Here is an 11,754-nt window from a genome sequence, read left to right as displayed (position 1 = left end):
GAATCCAGGTGAAAGGGTTTTCACAGCCAGGTTGTGACAATCCAGTCACCTAAATACCTGTGGTTAGTTAAAACAGGTTGTGTCTTTAAAGACCATGTGTTATTGTTGGTGTGAATGTAGATGGATGCAGTCATTGTGGAAAACGGCATGGAGGCTCTGCGGAGATAAAAAATGGTACTACTGTAGGACCCAGCAGCTCCTCTTTGGGGTATAAACTGAGGGGAATGAAATTACCACCTTCAGAAGATACCTGCACTCCCATGTTCATGGCAACCTCAGATGAGCACCTCTTCCCAGCCTATTTAAAAAGGCAGGGAGGAAAGAGAGGAGTGATTCATCGGAGCTGTTAGTAATAAGCCTTTAGGAAGCGCAGTGACTCAAAATGCAATAGGGATTTGCCAGCAGGTACACAGACACCGAGGGCTGTTGCCAACCACAGCTCCAGTCCAGGCCTTTATTGGCATTTTCCCACCAGCCACAGACATGGGGCCTCTTCAGTCCATATCCCCAAGGTCTCTTTCACTGGGCTTACAAGGGGATCTGGGCATCTTTGTGAGTGGTAAAAGGTTGATATTAGAAAAAAGCCAGGAGATACAGTTGGGTAACATGCTATTTGGCAAAAGCAGAGAAGCTTCTGCTTAAACCCAATCTGAGTGCTAACTGGTGCTAATCTGGTAAATTGCCAATCATAGAAAAACAGGTCCTCAGCTGGTCACATGGCCCATGCCTGCCCAATCATGGTACCCATTCAGCCACACAATTTGCCCAGGGATGTGGAAATGGGTCCTGGAACTTCATGTAGACATGAGAGAGAAGCTGTCTTTCTTTGAGGTAATAAAAGGAGAAAATCTCAGAATTAAAGCTTAAGAAAAATTTCAACGTGAATAATGGTTTTCAAATAAATCTCTTGTTCTCATTTGAGATGATATATGAATTAATGGTTCAAATTTGTTTCAAAATAGTTAAGCTTGGTAAGAATTCAGTGCAGTTGATCACATTATATGCCTCAGAATGTATTTAGAAATGAACACAAACTCATCTGAATGACTTCTGAGCTCCAAGAATAGAGGAGGGAGAAAAAGACCCACATGACTGAGAATCAGTTCTTCATTTCTGCAGTCAGTTGGGACAATGGAGTTTTGACTTCTATGGTGATGAATCACATTGATAGAAGTATTTGGGTCAGATGTAAACTACTGCCTATGTTACATTCTTTGGAAACTCTCAGCTTCTGAGAAGAGGGCAGAGTGGCTGAAGGACTGGGTTGTTGTTGTGGGTAATGACAGAGATCTGACAGGGAGATGCTTCTGAGTGAGTTCTCTGAAATCAGATTACCTGAATTTGACTGCCAGTTCTACCACATATTAGCTGTGTGACTTTGAGCAACCATACAACCTTCTCTATCACAATTCCACATCTGTAAAACACAGTGATTACCCAATAAAATAGTTACTTACTGACCTGTTTTGGAGATTAAATAAAACTTTTTTTATGCTTAAGAAAATGCCTAGTATTTAATAAATGCTCAATAAATATGAACTGCTGCCCTTTCTCCTTCTCTCTACTCTTGCTTGACATCTTCTTGATCTTCATTCCCCTGTTATTGTTTACAGTAGTTGAATATAATAGTTTCATCAGTTTACTTCCCATCAGGAAAGAATTGACATATTTAACTGGGATTTTCAATAAGAACTATACCTTTTATGTGGTATTATTTTAGATTTACAGGAAAGTTGCAGATACTACAGTGGATTTCCTTATACCCATTCCCAGTTTCTGTTTTCCCTAATTACTATGGTACACTTGGAAAATCTAAGAAACCAACATTGGTGCATCACTGTGGCAAGCAGAATTCCAAGATGGTGCCTAAGATTGAAGGGCCCTCGTTGGTGTACACACACTTTCTCCTGGTTATCTCATCAAACTCTAATGTAGGTGTTGCTGGGAAGGGACTTTGTGAAAGTCAAGAAGATCCTTGGTCAACTGATCTTAAGATGGGGAAATTATCAGAGTGGACCTGGCCTAACCACGGGAGACCTTTTAGTCTTGGTCTATATATCAGAGGCAGGGAAGTCAGAGAGATGCAGTACCTGAGAGGGATTTGGCAAGAGTGAAATTCTCTTATCCAACTTTCAAGGTGGAAGGTGCCCTGAAGCAAGACTCTGAGGGCAGTCTCCAGTTCTGGGAGATCTGCTGTTGGCAGCCAACAAGGAAACTAAACCCTCTTTCCTGCAACTGCAGAAAAATGGACCCCAAGGAGCCTGGAGTGTGTTCTTCCCCAGGCCTCTAGAGGGAGCACAGTTCCCGAATATTCTGATTTCAGCTGAGCAAGGCAAAGGGCAGAGAACTTGGTTGCAATGTGCCTGGACTTCAGACCTCTAGAACTGTGGGCTAGAAAAAGCATGGTAATTTCTTATGTAGTGATAGGGAACTATAGCTATCACGTTTCGTTGCACTGCAGACTTCATTCAGATGTTACCTTTGTTTTCCTCATGAATGTGCCTTTCTGTTGTAAGATACAGTTCAAGATATAACAACATATTAAGTTATCATGTGTTAGGTTCCTGAGTCTATGACAGTTTATCCAACTCCTTGTTTTTCATGACCTAAGGAATTTTGAAAGGTACTGTCTTGAATGTGTCTGATTAACTTTCTCAAGATTAGTGGAAAATTTGTAAGAAATCTGTAAGAAACTGCCCAGGTATCCTCCAAAGGGGACATTGTATCATTTTCCATTCCTAGCAGCAATGTACATCTTCACAAGGTTGAATCTGGTCAACCTTTGCCGTCATGCTGGAATCCTCAGCAAAATTCTAACTTTTACATTTCCTATAAGACTAATTATTTTGAACATATTTTCACATACTTATTAACATATGTGTATCTTTTGTGAAGTGTTAGTTCAAATCATTACCCATTTAAAAATCACATCATCTTCTTATTAACTCTTCATTGTTTTGAAAAATGTATTCTGAAGGAGTACAAGTAGCCAACAATGATAAAATGTCCAACATTTTTAGCCCTCAGGGAAATGCAAATCAAAACTATGCTGAGATTCCATCTCACTCTGGTCATGTTTTTCATCTAACTGTACGGATCTTCAGTAGTAGAGTTCCTACCCTGTGGACTTATAGTGTCCTTGAAGGTTTCTAGTACCTCACTGTTAGGGGGAGAGAGATAATAACAACAATCAATGCAAACTATAAACAGAAATGACATAATCTGCTATTGCCTGCAGTAAAAAGAGTAAGGCTTTGCAATTTTGAATGGTGAACTGGGAGAGAACAGAAGTGAGGTAGGAGGTGATAATTATGAGAGAGGAGGAGAGAAAATAGAAGGAAAACATTAAAGGAAGAGTGAAAATGAGAACAATAGAAATTGGCTCTTAGCAGAAGAAAAGAAAGAGAATCAAGAGAAACAGAAAGGTGAGAGAAAAAGATATAAACTAAAAACTTTAAAAAATAAAATTGAAAGAATACAAAACAAAATGAAATGGTCTCATTAATCCTCCTAGTTCTCAAAATACTGATCCATGAAAAATAACTGCCTTCAAAAAATGCTGGAAATGAGAATAAAGAGAAAAATATGAATTTGTATAAGTGTCCATGAACTATGAGGTCACAATTGAACAGAGAAAATAAAAAGAAAAAATAATGTCCATGAAAAGCTAAAGAATTGTTTTCACTGGATTCAAAGGATTCTTGGCTTCTCTTCTCAGCAGTTAGTTGGGGTTGGTGCAGTGTGCAAGGAAATCCTGTAGGTGGAGCTCCTGGAGGCAGGGCTTAGGCTTAGGTAGGCTCCAGGCTCTTTGCTGAATGCCAATTGGCCTGGAGATTTTCAATCAGTCTACCTCCAGCACCCAGTACTTGCTGGTCCACACTGGAAGACTGTAACCCAGGGATCTCACGGGGGATCCATTAGTGTGGTGGAGGAGCCAATCTTAAGTCCCTCTGTCACCTGAAGACCCCACATTTTCTGGTCTCTTGGGTTCAGTCTCCAAACTCTATTTCTCCTACTTCCAAATTTTCGAATTCAGGCCAGGTGCATCTCTCCCAGCCAGCTGGTCCTGCAAGCAACGGCATTAGAGGGATGGGGAGAGCCTGGTGAGTTTCCCCCACCAGTATTCCCCTGTGTAAACCTCTCTCCCTGTTTGATTTTCTCCTGGTCACTTAGGCACACTCTGTGTCATGCAGTGTGGGTTTACCAGGTCTGTATTTAGGACTAAGCCCCTGCTTGCTCCCCAGCTGCTGGCTTCTGAGCTGGAGCTGCAAAATGTTTCTTCCTTGGGTCCTCTGCACACAGCTGGGACAGATGTGGTTTCTTTCCTGCACAAGGATACTGTGTTGCAAGCCTTTCAGGTTAGTCTGGCAGTGTTTTTCATCTCTGAATTCTCTGAATCCAGGCATGCCTCAGGCCTCCTAAAAATGTGGATTCCTTTAATTTTCTCATCCCTCCACTTTGTTCATGGGGTACCACTCTGGCTGGTGGTGCCAGTGGAGGTGGCAGTGGTGGAGGCCCTGGAGATTTCTTCCTTATTATATGCAACCTCTCAAGTCCCCAATCTGCTTTGAATGTCCAGAATTAATTTCGAATAAAGTGCCCCCACCTTTTTTCACCCACCTTGCTGAGAAGCTGCCTATCTGCTTTCTTGGTTTCATGCCATGGAGTGTCCCAGAAAGTGACCTCTATTCTGCCCTCTTAAAACCCTCCTGAGCAAGAGTTCTTTGTGAGATACATGGAGTACATTTTTAAGGTGTTTTTTGAAGGGCAGTTTTAAATTTTGATGAGATCCAATTCATTATCTTTTTATTTTATGGTTTTTACTTTGTCAAATCTAAGAAAACTTTGCCAATTTCAATTATGCCATGATCTGTATTTTTTTTGTAGAGTTTTTATGGTTTCAGGTTTGTATTTAGTCCTATGATTGATTTATTGTGAATATTTTTTGAGTGTGTGTGTGTGGAATAAGGGTTGGAATTACCTGTTTTTCATATATTCATTTTTTTTTTGGCATGATCAATTGCAAAAACTCCTTACCCTATTGGGTTAATTACCGTGGACACTTTGTGGTATGTAAATACATGGGCCTATTTCTGGATTGTCTACTTTCCTTCTCATCTTTATGATTATTTCAACTCCCCATGATCCCTGATAATGGTCCTTTTGCTGAAGTTTGTCTTATATCAATGTATCCACTCAAGTTTCCAGTGATTAGGATTGGCATAGTTTTTATTTTTTTAGATTTTTATTTTTGACTTAAATGTGTGGTTACTTTCAAAATAAATTTTAAAATACCCAGCTTATAGTTGGATGTAGTGATCTCTCCATGGAGGATAGATGGGTCCCATCTACTCAAAATCAGTCAGCTGCTGTGACTGGTGATGCTGCACACACACACCAGGACAGTAAGAAAGGCTGGTACTTGATGAGTGAGACTTTCTCTGGAGCTCGGGACAGGCTCGCTAGTGGGCTTGAGGGAGCCAGGAAGGGTCAACTGGTTTTGGCTTTTATTGTGATTAGGATTGGTCCCATAGTGAGGGTGTCTGAGACCACCGGGCCTGCCTGGTTTGAACTTCCCATAGGTGCCATGGGAGGGAGCTCTAGGGCTTTCTTACAAGCCAGATGGGGCTCAAAGGAAAGGAAGGAGGGTAGAGTTTTACCCTGTTTGCAGTCAAACATCAAACAGGGGGCCAGACTTTATTGCACTGGGCCCTGCTCTGTAATGCAGTCTGACGAGATACCTTTTAAATGGTGTTTAGACCATTAACATTTACTGTGGTCGTTGTGGTTGGGGTTAAAGGTACCATATTGCCATATATTTCCTGCTTGTTTCAACTGTTCATTGTTCTTCTTTTCCTGGCTTCTTTCTGATTATTTTTAGTATTCCATTTCATTTCCCCTTTTAACATATTTACGGTTGCTTTAGAGTTTAAAATATGCATATATACAACAATTGTCACTATTATGTATAATTATAGTACACGAATAAAACGTTTATTTAGTTTAGTACAGGTTACTTTTAAATAGTATTACACAAGTAACTTTTAATGTGTACTTATGGCAGTGTACTTCCATTTTATCCCTGGGTCCTTGGTGCTATGGTAGTTATAGATTTTATTTTTATAATTCTTATAAATTCCATAGTATGTCACTACTCTTTTGCTTTAAAGAGTTCATTATCTTTTAAAAGTAAGCAAGTGTCTTTTATGTTTACCCACATATTTAATATTTTGGTCACTCTTCATTGTTTTGTGTAGATTTAAATTTCTATTTAGCTATCACTTTTTCTACTGTCTGAAGAAGTTTTAGGGGGAATTCATATAACTCTTTTTTTTTTTTTTTTTTTAAAGAAAGAGTGGGAGAGAGAGAGAGAGAGAGAGAGAGATTGACTTTTAATATATATATTTTTTGTTTTCGGCAGACACAACATCTTTGTTTTTGTATGTGGTGCTGAGGATCGAATCCGGGCCGCACGCATGCCAGGCAAGTGTGCTACCGCTTGAGCCACATCCCCAACCCAACTACAGGCTTCTTATGTTGTTTGAGGCTCCAAATTCCTGAATGGAAACATGAAACAGAAAGTCCATCATGAAGTTTAAACCTGTGCTCTTCAGTAGGGGAGCCACCAGCCCAATGTGCTACACTGTTTAAAACGAATTAAAATGAAGCATTAGGTTCCTGTGTTAGGTATCTATTGGTACCTAAAAGTTGTTGTGAATGTAGCAGCTGAAAGTGATAGAGAATTGTGACTTCATGTCTCCTGTGGGTCAGGATCTGACTAACCTGGCTGCATGCTTCTGGCTTAGGGTCTCTCCCAAGGCCATGGCATACTGTCTTCAGGGCTGCTGTGACCTCAAGACTCCACCAAAGCTGGACAGTTTACCTGTATGGTCACTCCTGCACCATTGTATTCCTGTCTCAAGATGTATCATCAACATTTTATTTAATTTTTTTCCTTTCATTTTTAAAAATTTTAATTTGTTACAGAGCACAATTTTTCATATCTCTGGTTGTACATATTAATTTAATTTTTTGTGGTGTTCTAGTTTATTTGCTCTAAAAAGAAATAGATACTGAAGTGTGTCAAAGGTTTCTTAAAGGAAGTCATGACCAATAGAATGTTGGAAGGCACATCAGAGCTCATTGGTTCAATTTCTTATCTAAACAATGAGAAACAGAAGCCAAGATGACTAACAGTACACCAGGAGGGTTCCATAATTATGATAACACTATCCAATTTTCATCTTTGTTCGCATAACTGCCATTCTTTCTAGCCCTTCAAACTCCCGGACTTTCCTCCATGTGTTAACTACTGAGTGAATCGTCCGCTGGTTAGCTCTCGTCTGGCAGGTTAATGTAACAGGTAGTCTTGTTAGTTAAACTCATGCCAAATCTGCTCTGGACTCACTGAATTCACCTGGGATAGGATTTCTCCAGACCCATGTGGGTAATACTCAGAGGACACAGATCAGTCTTTCAGTCCTGGAGGGCATGGGAATGCATTCCCAGAGGGACCCCTGAGGCCAGGCTTTGTTTGCCCACCTCTAGTGTCCTGGTCACACATCAGCCTCACCAAGCTGACCATCTGATATTGCTTACATTGGTCCCCTGAGCAGTAGGATTTTGGGTCAGTTGATAGGGCTTATGAGAAGCCATAGAGTAAACCTGTGTAAAATCAGGGAAGCCTGTGTGCGGTGGCTCTGGCAGAGCTGGATGTGGCACAGCAATCCGAGGGGAGTGCGAGTGAGGTGTGGGGGCAGGCGGGAGAAGAGGGAAAAGGGATCCTTTTGGTCTCCCAGGGGGCCCTCTTCTTTTCCTACTCATGAATATCTGGCTCATATGGTGAAAAACATCCAAACAAAGAATTTCATGGAGGCTATTATGGGATTTGGGAATTTAAAAAATTAGTGTTATAAATACTCATAATTTTGAGCTACATTTGCTACTATAATGATTAGTAAAATTTAAAAAATTGTAAGGTAGTGTTAAAATAGTCAAGCCCGGGGCTGCAAAGGCCTGGGCATGCTGTTTTCTAATTCCAAAGGAAGAGCTTGGAGGACCCAACAGAGAGGTTTTGAACATTCTAGACTCGTGGATTCCTCAGGGTGGTGCTGTCCCTATCAGCAGGGGGAATAACTACCTGATAGGTGTGTGTCAACTGCTCATAGGGGTTTCTTCAGATGTTTAATGAGTACATGACTTGACTTCACAACCAAGATCCTTTTGCTCTGATCCCCACTTAAGACTGGAGATAAGGGATGTGACCACTTTCCCTCCTCCTTGCTCCCCCAATACATCCATGGGAGCCCCTTGTTCCCCTTCAGACACAGCATGGCTTCTGGGCACTGAGTGTTTACCCCAACAGCAAGGTACCAGAATCCTTCCCAAGACTGGGAATTTCATGTGAGATTTTATTCTCTTTCTGAATGACCCTGCCAGTGACTCCTCTCCTGTTCCCAAGATATTTAGGAGATGAAAATTTCAGAGCTGTGTCCAGGGAGTTGGCTTCTGCTGTCCTGGGTGTCTGAGGGCACCATTTCCTAGACATGTAGTCAGTTGCTCTAAAAATGAGAATTTCGAAGTGAAGGCACTAAAGACTCAGCATCTCTGTGAACCCTTCCAGTCTTGATAGGTCCCACACTTGCCTCCAGGTACCTCAGAATACTGAGGCCGAGGTGTCACAGAGGATGATACCTAGTGGCCTCTCCATCCCACAAGGCATCGCACGATCCTAGGTAAACAATCTTTCTCTTCACTGTTGTAATTAGCACACACATTTATTTAAGTGACCCATGGCAGGATTCAGGGGTGGGGTGGGTAGGTATTTATTATGTGTTGGGGAAATAGAATCAAAACCAGAATCTTCTCCCAATCCCCAAATCTTCCCCACGAAGGGAGTAGAGAAAGGAAACATAAATCAGAATGTAATGTGCATTACAGATAATGTGCTAAGAAATTACCAAGACAGAGGGAAAGGAAATCTCACCCTTTCATAGAGTTGTGTTAGTCAGCATCACTGTGACCAAAATATCCAATATAAACAACTCAGAGGAGGAAAGGTTTATTTTGTCGCCCAGTTTCAGAGGTTTAGTCCATGGTTGGTGGCTTCATTGCTTTAGCCCAAGGGAGGCAGAATGTCATGGCAGAGGCGAGGGGTGGAGGAATACTGCTCACCTCAAGCCCACCAGGAGGCAAAGAGAGAGGAAGGGGCAGGGGCCACAGGGAAGATGCACCCTCCAGGGGTCCTCCCAGTGACCCACCTCCTCCAGCCATGCCCCACCTGCCTATAGTTACTCCATTTAAAGGGTGGACTGATCAGGTCACAGCTCTCATTGTCTATTTTTTTTTTTCACTTCAGAATATTCCTGCAGTAACACAGGACCTCAGGGGCACACCTCATAGTCAAACCCTAACAACAGTCATGAAAACACACAGTAGATATTTGTTCTCAAGATTATTGCTTTAATAGTGAGTCCTCCAGTAAGAGCACTTTATGTCTCCATCCCTCACTCATGACTCATCCTGGGGTCCCATGGCGACTGGGATGGCCACCTGAGTTAGGGAATTGACTTCACCCAAAGGAAAAACAAGCTTCTATCTTTAGGATGGGGGTAGTTTAGGAATCTGGAGTCAGGTACCCCTGAAGTCAGACTCAGTCTTTTCCTGGACATAGGGGCATTATCTTCTCTGATGCTTCCATTTCAAGGAAGTGGTTCCCAGGTCCTTAAGAAAGACATTCCTTGGCCATTAAACTCACAAAAGATCTGTTCATTCTTCAAAAAGATTTATCTACATTTTGAAGAAGGAGGAGAATATTTAGAAATACAAAATTTCTAAGCAAATACTCTTAAAAATATATGGTTATTTTCAGCAAGGAGGATTTGTCCTTACAAAGGGGACATTGACATGGGTTATCATTTGACAGCACAGCCATTTGCCACAATCTGGTTATCTTAACTGTCATATTTCATTCAAAAATTTATATAGAACCATGTGGGGATTAATATATTTTCAATTTCTCATTTTTTTCAAGTCATTACATTGTTTTCTTTATCACTATTTAGTACCTTGAACTAGATTTACCAGTCTTTTGGAAATGGTAGTTGTCCAAACTACATACTAGAAATACAGTGTAATAGTGACTCTTTGTAGTAATAATCTGGTATAATTACAGAGTATTCTGTTTTTGTTTAATATGGGTCATATCTTATTCCAGTAGCAGTATTTTTATCATACTCTACATTCCTAGAGACTTGGTATATATTAATATTTATTTTTATTTATTCATTTTTTGATGTGGTGCTGAGGATCGAACCCAGTGTCTCATGCATGAGAGGCAAGCACTCAACCACTGAGCCACAACACCAGCCCCTTAATATTTATTTTTTAGTTGTAGTTGGACACAATACCTTTATTTTTATTTGTTTATTTTTATGTGGTGCTGAAGATTGAACCCAGTGCCCCAGACTTGGTATATATAAATGCAAATATGATATTACTTTAAAAGCCAGACCTCGATTTATAAGTAAACCTGAAGAATCAGAATCAGTTGACTTCTTAAAAATATAGATTTGATCAATATTTTGAATAGGAGATATATTTAAAACACAAAAGGTGAAAAGGGTTTATAGTTCAAAGTACCTCTGTCCCCAATGTCACCAAACCACTGGGGTACCCTTCCTCCCCAAAACACATGGTCAAACTTCTTACATATTCCTCCAGAGATAAACTACAGGTTTAGGTAAAATCATGTGTGCACAGTTTATTATTATTATTTTTTCTAAAAAACCACAAATGGTACCACACTCTATACACTGACCTGCCCTTTTCCTTTTTACTAATTCATTGTCAGAGATTGTCAAAAATAGCAATAATATTGGATTTCTTTTTACCCTTTGAATTCAATGCTTTCATTGTTTCCTATTTAACTTGATTTTGGATTTGAAATTTAGATAGCTATATTTTATGTATCTAACATATTTTAATACGTTAAAGAATCAGTCTCCTTCTGTTTTTATCCTATTAAGAATCCTCATAAAGCACATATATTTAATTTTGTCATGTAATGTTCCAGGTGCTGTGCATTGCTGTCCAGCAAAGTGCTCTCTGGTGATGGGGTCTGATAATGGACGTGTTCAGCGGTTGCATGGTGCAACATGATACCTGTCAATCACACGTGGGTGTTGAGAATGTGATATGTGGCTAGTGAGATGAAGAAACTGTACTTTTAATTTTGTTTAATGTTAATTTTAAATAGCTGCTGTGGCTAATAATTATTGCATTGTACAATGCAGGTCTAAGAAATTTCTCCCTGCAATCTGTTAATATGGCCAATTATATTAATATATATTTTTAAAAATGTGGACAGCTGGAATAAGTCCATTTTGTCAAAAAGTAGAGCTCTAGCTTTTTCCTGGGCTGGGAGTTTAGCTCAGAGGTAGAACAGTTGGATTTGATTGATCCCCAGAACTGCAAAACAACAACAACACAACAAAAAACAAAACAACAAAAACCCCCAAAAGAAAACAACCCCCCAAATCTAACAGCCAAATAATAAATAAAATTTCCTTGATTTTAAGAAATACAAAATGAATATCTATAGAAGTTTATCTGCCTACCACTTTAGACTCAGCCTGCCTGAGCTTGTTCTGAATTTTTCTTTCTCTATGACTAATATATTTCTGACCTATTTCTTAGGTGTGGTTGATCACTTGTACTTTGTTGGAAAGAAAAAAAAGGTAAAGGAACAAATAA

The sequence above is a fragment of the Marmota marmota genome, unplaced genomic scaffold (assembly GCF_001458135.2).
Source record: "Marmota marmota marmota unplaced genomic scaffold, marMar, whole genome shotgun sequence".
In the NCBI taxonomy this organism is placed as follows: Eukaryota; Metazoa; Chordata; class Mammalia; order Rodentia; family Sciuridae; genus Marmota; species Marmota marmota.
The sequence above is the reverse complement of the archived record's forward strand: the minus strand, read 5'-3'. Positions refer to the sequence as shown.